The sequence below is a fragment of the Humulus lupulus genome, chromosome 1, assembly GCF_963169125.1.
Source record: "Humulus lupulus chromosome 1, drHumLupu1.1, whole genome shotgun sequence".
Classification (NCBI taxonomy): Eukaryota; Viridiplantae; Streptophyta; class Magnoliopsida; order Rosales; family Cannabaceae; genus Humulus; species Humulus lupulus.
Window position 1 is genome coordinate 228,541,365 of NC_084793.1, and position 7,466 is coordinate 228,548,830.

Below are 7,466 nucleotides of genomic sequence, written 5' to 3' on the forward strand. Positions count from 1 at the left end.
CTTGATTCAATTATCACATTAGACTCAAAGTCTAATAATCTATAAGCTTTGCTATTTTGGGCATAACTCACAAATGCACATCTTATAGCCCTTGGACCCAACTTGGTCCTTTTGAGATCGGTGTTCTTACAACAAGAAAGATACCCCCACACTTTAAGATAACCAATGTTTGGTTTCTTTCCTTTCCATAACTCATATGGAGAAATATTATTTTTCTTCATGAGAATACAATTCAAAATATGAAAAGCAAATAACAAGGCTTCACCTCACCAACTAAAACTCAATTTTGAATGTAATTACATAGCATTAATCATCTCAAGAAATGTTCTATTTTTTCTTTCCACTATACAAATTTTGTGTGGAGTATAATGGGCTGTACATTCATATATAATTCCATGCTCTTCATAAAACAAGTTGAAATCATTTGAAAAATACTTACCACCCCTATCACTTCTAAGCACTTTAATTTTTCTTTCCAATTGATTTTCAACTTCTGCTTTCTATGCTTTAAACACATTAAATTTTTCATCTTTATTCATAAGAAAATATACATATGTGAATCTAGAGAAATCATCTATGAAAGTAATAAAATATATATTTCCGCCTCTAGTTAACATTCAATTTAGTTCACATAAGTCAACTTAGATTTTCTTTCAACACTTGGAAAATGTTTCTTTACCATCTTAAATTTAACACATAATTCACATTTATCATGCTCAACTTTATCACAATCAATCAATCCACATTTAATTGCTCTTTTAATTGTGCTAAATCATATATGTGGAAGTGTAACATGCCATAAATTAATAGAATTCGAGTCATGCATATAACAAGAAGATGAGGAAGCTTTATTATTCACATTTTCAATAGAAGTACAAAGTTTAAATATGCCATTACATGCATAACCCTTTCCCACAAATACATCCCCTTTGACAAAGTATGCTTGCCAGAATCTATCACAACCTTGATCCCCGGTTTGCCAAGCAAATTACCACTCACAAGGTTTCTAATCATTTCCGGTACATACAAAACATTGTTGAGTAGAACCTTCTTGCCAGAAGTGAAGAACATATCAATAGTCCCCTTGCCTTCAACCTTGAAGCTTTACTTATTTCCCATTTGTATCTCATGCCATTCCTTTGAAGATTCAAAGGTCTTGAAAAGAGATCTATCACACGTAACACGAACATGGCACAATTATCATACCACAACCTATTCACCTTTCCATGAATGGCATTGATTTCGCTTAGTGTTGCCACTATCTCTTATCGGTTGAGTTGACTCTTGCTTCATTGTTATGGTTACTCTTGAACCTACAATCTCTAGAAAAGTGGCCATTCTTGCCACACACAAAGCAAGGTCCCTTGGAACTTTTGAATTTTCCTTCATTCTTCTTGGGCCCTGAGGGATTTTGACCCTTGCCCTTGTTCTTCCCAATTCCTTTGCCTTTGTTAGGAGGATTGGCCACCACTAAGGCCTTTGAAGTCTCTCCATTAGACTCATCCTCATTCTTATCTCTAGAACGAGATTCCTCCTCAATCCCCTAGTGCTTGAGGATTTCCTCCAATGAAATCTTCTCATTCTTATGGAGGATCTTCTTCCTATAGCCCCTCCAAGATGGAGGCAACTTGGCTATTATGGCACCTACAAGGAATTGTTCTAACAATAAAATATTGAGTGTAGATAATTTATTCACAATAATTTGCAACTCGTGTATTTGGGAGAGAAGATGTTTCATATCATAGAACTTAAATTCCATATATTGAGTAATAAGGAATTTATTTATACCTTCTTCTTCCGCTTTGCACTTCTTTTCCAAGGCTTCTCATATCTCCTTGGCGGTCTTGGTGTTAGTGTAGAGATCATAGAGTCTATCCAAAAGTGCTTTGAGGATGTAATCCCCTACATATCAATTCATCTTCTTCGCGCTTCTTCCTTTTTTTTGATGACTTCTTGAGTGTCATCTTCCTTGGCCGCTTCAATTGGTTTTTGGTCATTATCCAAGACATAGAAGACATTTACAATGGTTAGCAAGAATTTAATATGGTCTTGCCAATTGATCGTGAAAATATGATACACAAGTGCATGCAATTGATTCAAGTAATATAGATGATAAATGGAGTATCGTTCCCACGAAGACTATTTTCCAATTACCAACAATTGTTCTTTTAATTTCTATTTGGCAAACAAAGTTTAGACGAATGAATTTTAATTTTAAAATTATAAATAATTATGAACAAAATTAACTAAAGATGGAAATCAATATTAAAAAGACCTAGGGTGTTAATTTCATCAACTTTTCATTCTACTAATTTTATTAATCAGTTCTAATTTTCTTTCTTCCTATTCTAATAACAGGTTAACATAAATCAATTCCTATTCTTTTTCAAGATATAAGATCTCAGCCTATATGCAGATTTTCTACATCTCTGTGATAAACTTAAACATATAGAAGAAATTAAGCATGGAAACCTAATTACTACACAAGTCATACAGGTACTTTCGTCCAATATGAAACCTATGTCTATATAATGATAGCATATTCAATTCTCATCTTTCGAATTTTGAATCAAAATCATAAAGCAAGCAAATATTGATTAAGTATTTACTAGCATTAAACACACATTATATAGATTAGAATAAAGAAGAAAATCAATAGAACATCATAATTAAATTAAATAGAAATCCAAGTGACTACATTAAACCCTAGATACGAAAATTAGTTCATGGAAAAGAATAGAAAACGAAATAAGAGAAGAAAGAGAGGAAATAGATTGAGGTCAAGAAGAAAGAGAGAGATAGATCTAGATCTAAAATAGTCTAAAGCATTATTTTTATAGTGATAAGGTTGTGAAAAGAGTTTTCTAGATGTTTCTATTTGTTACTTGATAATGCTCCAAAATATCTTTATTTAAATTTCAAATCGCGTAACTCTAGCTTGCGTAATCTTGTAACTCAAATATCACTATGTAAATGTCCGAATTTGACTTTTTTTGGGAAACAAGCTTTCATAGGTACCAAGAACACGTAAATCGGATAAGTGAGTCGAGAGATATGGTGAAAATACTGAAACTATCATCGATTCAAAATATCTCAGATTTTTCCAACAATTTAAGTTTGAATTCTCCTTTACTTCTCCAATCAATTCAAATAAATATCTTTTTATTGTTTTTCTCTTGATTGAATATAATATTTCAAATAAATTTTAAAATATTTCGTAAATATCCATTTAACAAATGACAACCTGAAAAATACAACAACCACACATAAAAAGAACTAAAAATATAAAAAAATAATAATAAAACTAAGACTAAAAAGTATTAAAAATCTATCCTATCACATTCCCCCAAACTAAAACTTTACTCACCCTCAAGTAAAGAACACAAAAGACAGACAAAAACCAAACTAAAAATCTAAAACAACAAACACAAATGAATCAAGTCAACAACAAAAATTTAAGCCTCAAACTATTATGAATAACATGCTTATATGATCTTTAGGAAAATCCACTTATAATCCAGAATTTTAGTCAAAACATTATTCCAATTCACTTAAGTCCAAACAAAAATAAAAGCTCTCAAAATAATGATTAATAAATAAAATGTATTCGAATCATTTCATGCTCACCAATTTTTTTTTCATTAGAATCAATTAATACCATTATCCCACAAGCTTGCTATACTTACTAATCTCCACTAATGTAGAAAACACATGCTCAAAAAACAATAGGACTTTCATGACTTATAATTGAACGGCTTAGGTAAAGGTAGATTAAAAAGTCATTTAGGCTCAAATATATCATAAGCATACAAACCAAACAAACCAATCTTATGATAAACTCACGAACCCAAAACAATCCTAAATTTCTCAATCTTTCTTGCTTTGAGAGAGAACTTACACACATGTTTTTTTTTTTTTTTCATTTCATTTTTTTTCTAATGATACTACACTCCCCCAAACTTATTTATTTATATATTTTCAATTGGAGTGTAGTTTATTTTCAATATTTTTTTTCTTTCTCTCTCAATTTTTCTTCTTCTATTGACACAAATTTCCAAATATAAACTGTAACGACCCAAAATCACTAATGTGGCTTAAGGGCCTTGGTTAGTGTGCCAGGAGGGCATAATTGATTTACGTTTGAATTTATTAAATTAACGTGTGATTATATGATAAACATGTTATATGGCTATGTGAATGTAAATGTGGTTGTATGTTATATTTGTGAGAACCACATTATTATGTGGGTAAGCCTGCAGCGTGCGACTCGAGGCGATCCTAGGGAGCTAGTTAGCGGGAAAGTCACAACGAGGCTTAATGTTTGACTTGGGGCAAGTCAAGGGGTAATTCGGGTATTAGATGATTATTTGGGTTATCGGTTTATGGAAATAAATATATGGAGATATATTTGAGGTTAGGAAGCCTAGGCGGGAATATTGGGGAATTTTACCATTTTGCCCTCGGGGATGTTTTCGGTACCCCGAGCCTTGGGATTGATTTAATTAGACTAAGTAAGCAGAAAGCAGTAGAACAAAAGACACAAACCGACCCTTGAACATCTCTTCTCTTTTCTCTCTCAAGAAGGCTATAGAAACCTAAGGTGAATCAGCTGGAATTCTATGTTTTGAGCTGAGTTTGTGAGGGATTAGCCTAGCTTAAGCTAAGGGACACTCAATCAGGACCAAGATAAGAACTGAACTTCATTCTTGAGCACTAGAATTCTGAGTTTTGGCTGAGTATTAAAGGTGTTTATGGTTTTGATGTTTAAGGGCTGAATTGAAGCTGAGGAGCTTGCGTTTTAGCTCATAAGTTGTTGAGGAAGTGGTTCATCAAGGAAGGTAAGCTTCAATTCGTAATTTAGAGTCTAAAATCTGAGTTTGTATGACTGGTTCTTGAGTTCTTTAGTTGCTGGGTTTCAGAAATCAAAGTGGAGTTTTGATGAGTTTTTAAGCTGGATTTCTGTTGGATTGTGTTGTTAGAATCATGTTAAAAGTCTTGTGATCAATGGGTTTTGGAATTAGGATGCTTTGGGGTGGTTTTGAATAAGGTCAGGATGTTAGGAATGGTGGTTTTTCTGGGCATGAAGGGTTGGGCCGCGGCTCTGTTCTAGAGCGCTGCGGCCCTGCGAAGCAAGGAAGAGTCAAGGAGGCTCTGCAGTGGGGAAGCGCCGCGGCCCTGCCTTGAGGCCGCTGCGCATGTCTGTCTTCAGAGAGGCTTAGCCTCTGTTTCAGGGGCGGGCCGCGGCTAGGTTTCAAGGGCCACAGCCCTTGAGGGCATCTTTGATCTTTTGGAGGTTTTAAGAGCGGGAACCTAACCTAGGGTGCTCGGGATCAATTCCACCACCGTGTTTCTTGGAATTCGATGTCCCGAAAGCTAGAACTCCATCTGGAAATATTACCGCGATTATTAATGGTACTCCCTATCTTGGTTGTGACTAGGTATTAAGCTAGGGCTTGGGAGGCGGATCATGCTCGAGAGGCGTCGCTCGTAATCAGTGAACTTGGAAACTAAAGGTAAGAAAACTGCACCCGGTTGTGGAATTATAATGGGACTAAGGGTTCCCTATTTTGTATGCTTTGTAAAGGATGGTATTATGCCATGTAATCAGTAAACCAATGGCCTAAGAGTGCCGAAGTTTATACTAGCGCATATGGTGCAACTCGGCCACTGGTAGCTGAGGACAACTTGTTATGCACTGAGCTCGGTTTAAGCGGGCCAGAGTCAGTGGGGTAAACAGAGGGTGCGACCTAAAGTGTCGACCCTGACTATTATATGATTTGTTTGTTATTATTGTTTGGTGAGTTGTTATGCTGTATAGCTGGGTGATGATTAGCTGACTCTCTGGTTAAATCTCCATGCTTTGTGAATATTGTGGTATGTTAAGTGTATGAACATGCTTAAGGGTTACCCAAATATTACTGTGGCTTGTTATGTAATGAGATATGTTTTCTTGCTGGGCCTTGGGTCACGGGTGCTACGTGGTGCAGGTAAAGGCAAGGGCAAGCTTGATCAGCCCTGATTTGGAGAGCTCTGAGAGCAGAATGTACATGATCAACTGCTCAGCCACCACGATTGAGGGGAGAGAGGGACAAGAATACCATAAACTTCTGTTTTGCCTATAGAAAGGCTGGTGGTTGTCTGTACACTGGAAATTTTGTAAATAGACTTTTAAACGCTATTTCTTTTGGGATCCCATATGTAAATATTTAATTATATGGTAAGTATCTTTTGAGACCAAAACCTTTTAACTCTAGCACTCTAATGACTTTAGAACTCATGTTTTTAAACTGTTTGACTTGATTAGCAAGTCCTGCACCTTTATAAACACACAATGTAGCGGTCTTGGCTATCCAGGGCATTACAACTTGGTATCAGAGCGTCCTAGGTTTAAGGGTTCCTGAAGATCGGTTGGACATGTACATTTGCTACTAGAGACAAGCTCGATTCAGGGTTTGGTAATGTGCATGTATGCTTATATGCTTGTATGCTCGGAATGAACTATGAATGTTGTTGTTCATTGGATTAATAGGATGTATGAGATATTGATAAGGCTTGGCCCTTGACTGATGTATGAAAACATTAAGGCATGCTTATTAGCATCGTTGTGCATGTAAATGAATATTTGGATGATTAACTGTATATTGTGCATGGGTGAATGCTTTTATCTTAGCTGTTGTGTGGTAATGTTGGGGCATGCTTATTAGCAGCCGGTGCATGTGGATGAATGCCTATATTCTAAATGTTTGTGATTGGTTATGTCCCTTTGATGGATTTTGGAGAAGCTTTTACCCTCTCATCATGGTCTGATTGCCGGGTCATTGATTGTAGATTGACTTGGATAGCTATGTGTCCAAGAAAATCTACACGGCTAGCTGGCACTAGGTTTGGGACCGGGGGTGATGACCAGGGCCAGATCCCTCCGCCAGTCCCTGAGAACTGGCAGTAACTTATGGCAGATATGCAAGCGCGATTGTAGAGTCAAGATGAGCATATTCACTTGTTGCGACAGCAGGCTCCATCAGGGAGTGCTGCCCCTATTGTACCATCTCTAGTGGTACCATTAGTACAGCCAGGGGAGGTTGGGAATAGGTGGGAGCCGTTATATGAGCGGTTTAGGAAGCAGCAGCCCCCAATCTCTGAGGAAGGACTTGATCCATTGAAGGCCGAGCAATGGCTGACTATGATTACTACTATCATGGATTTCATGAGGATAAAGGGACATGACAAAGTGGCATGTGCCACGTATATGTTGAGAGAGGATGCCCGCATTTGGTGGGAAGTGGCCTAACAGACCAGGGATGTTACTGCATTGAGATGGGAAAGATTTAAAGATCTGTTCAGTCAGAAGTATTATAATGTTGCCATCAGGGCAGCGAAGGTTAATGAGTTCGTAGGATTGGTTCAGAGCAGCATGACAGTTACATAATATGCCCTGAAGTTTGACAGACTCACGAAGTTCGCACCAG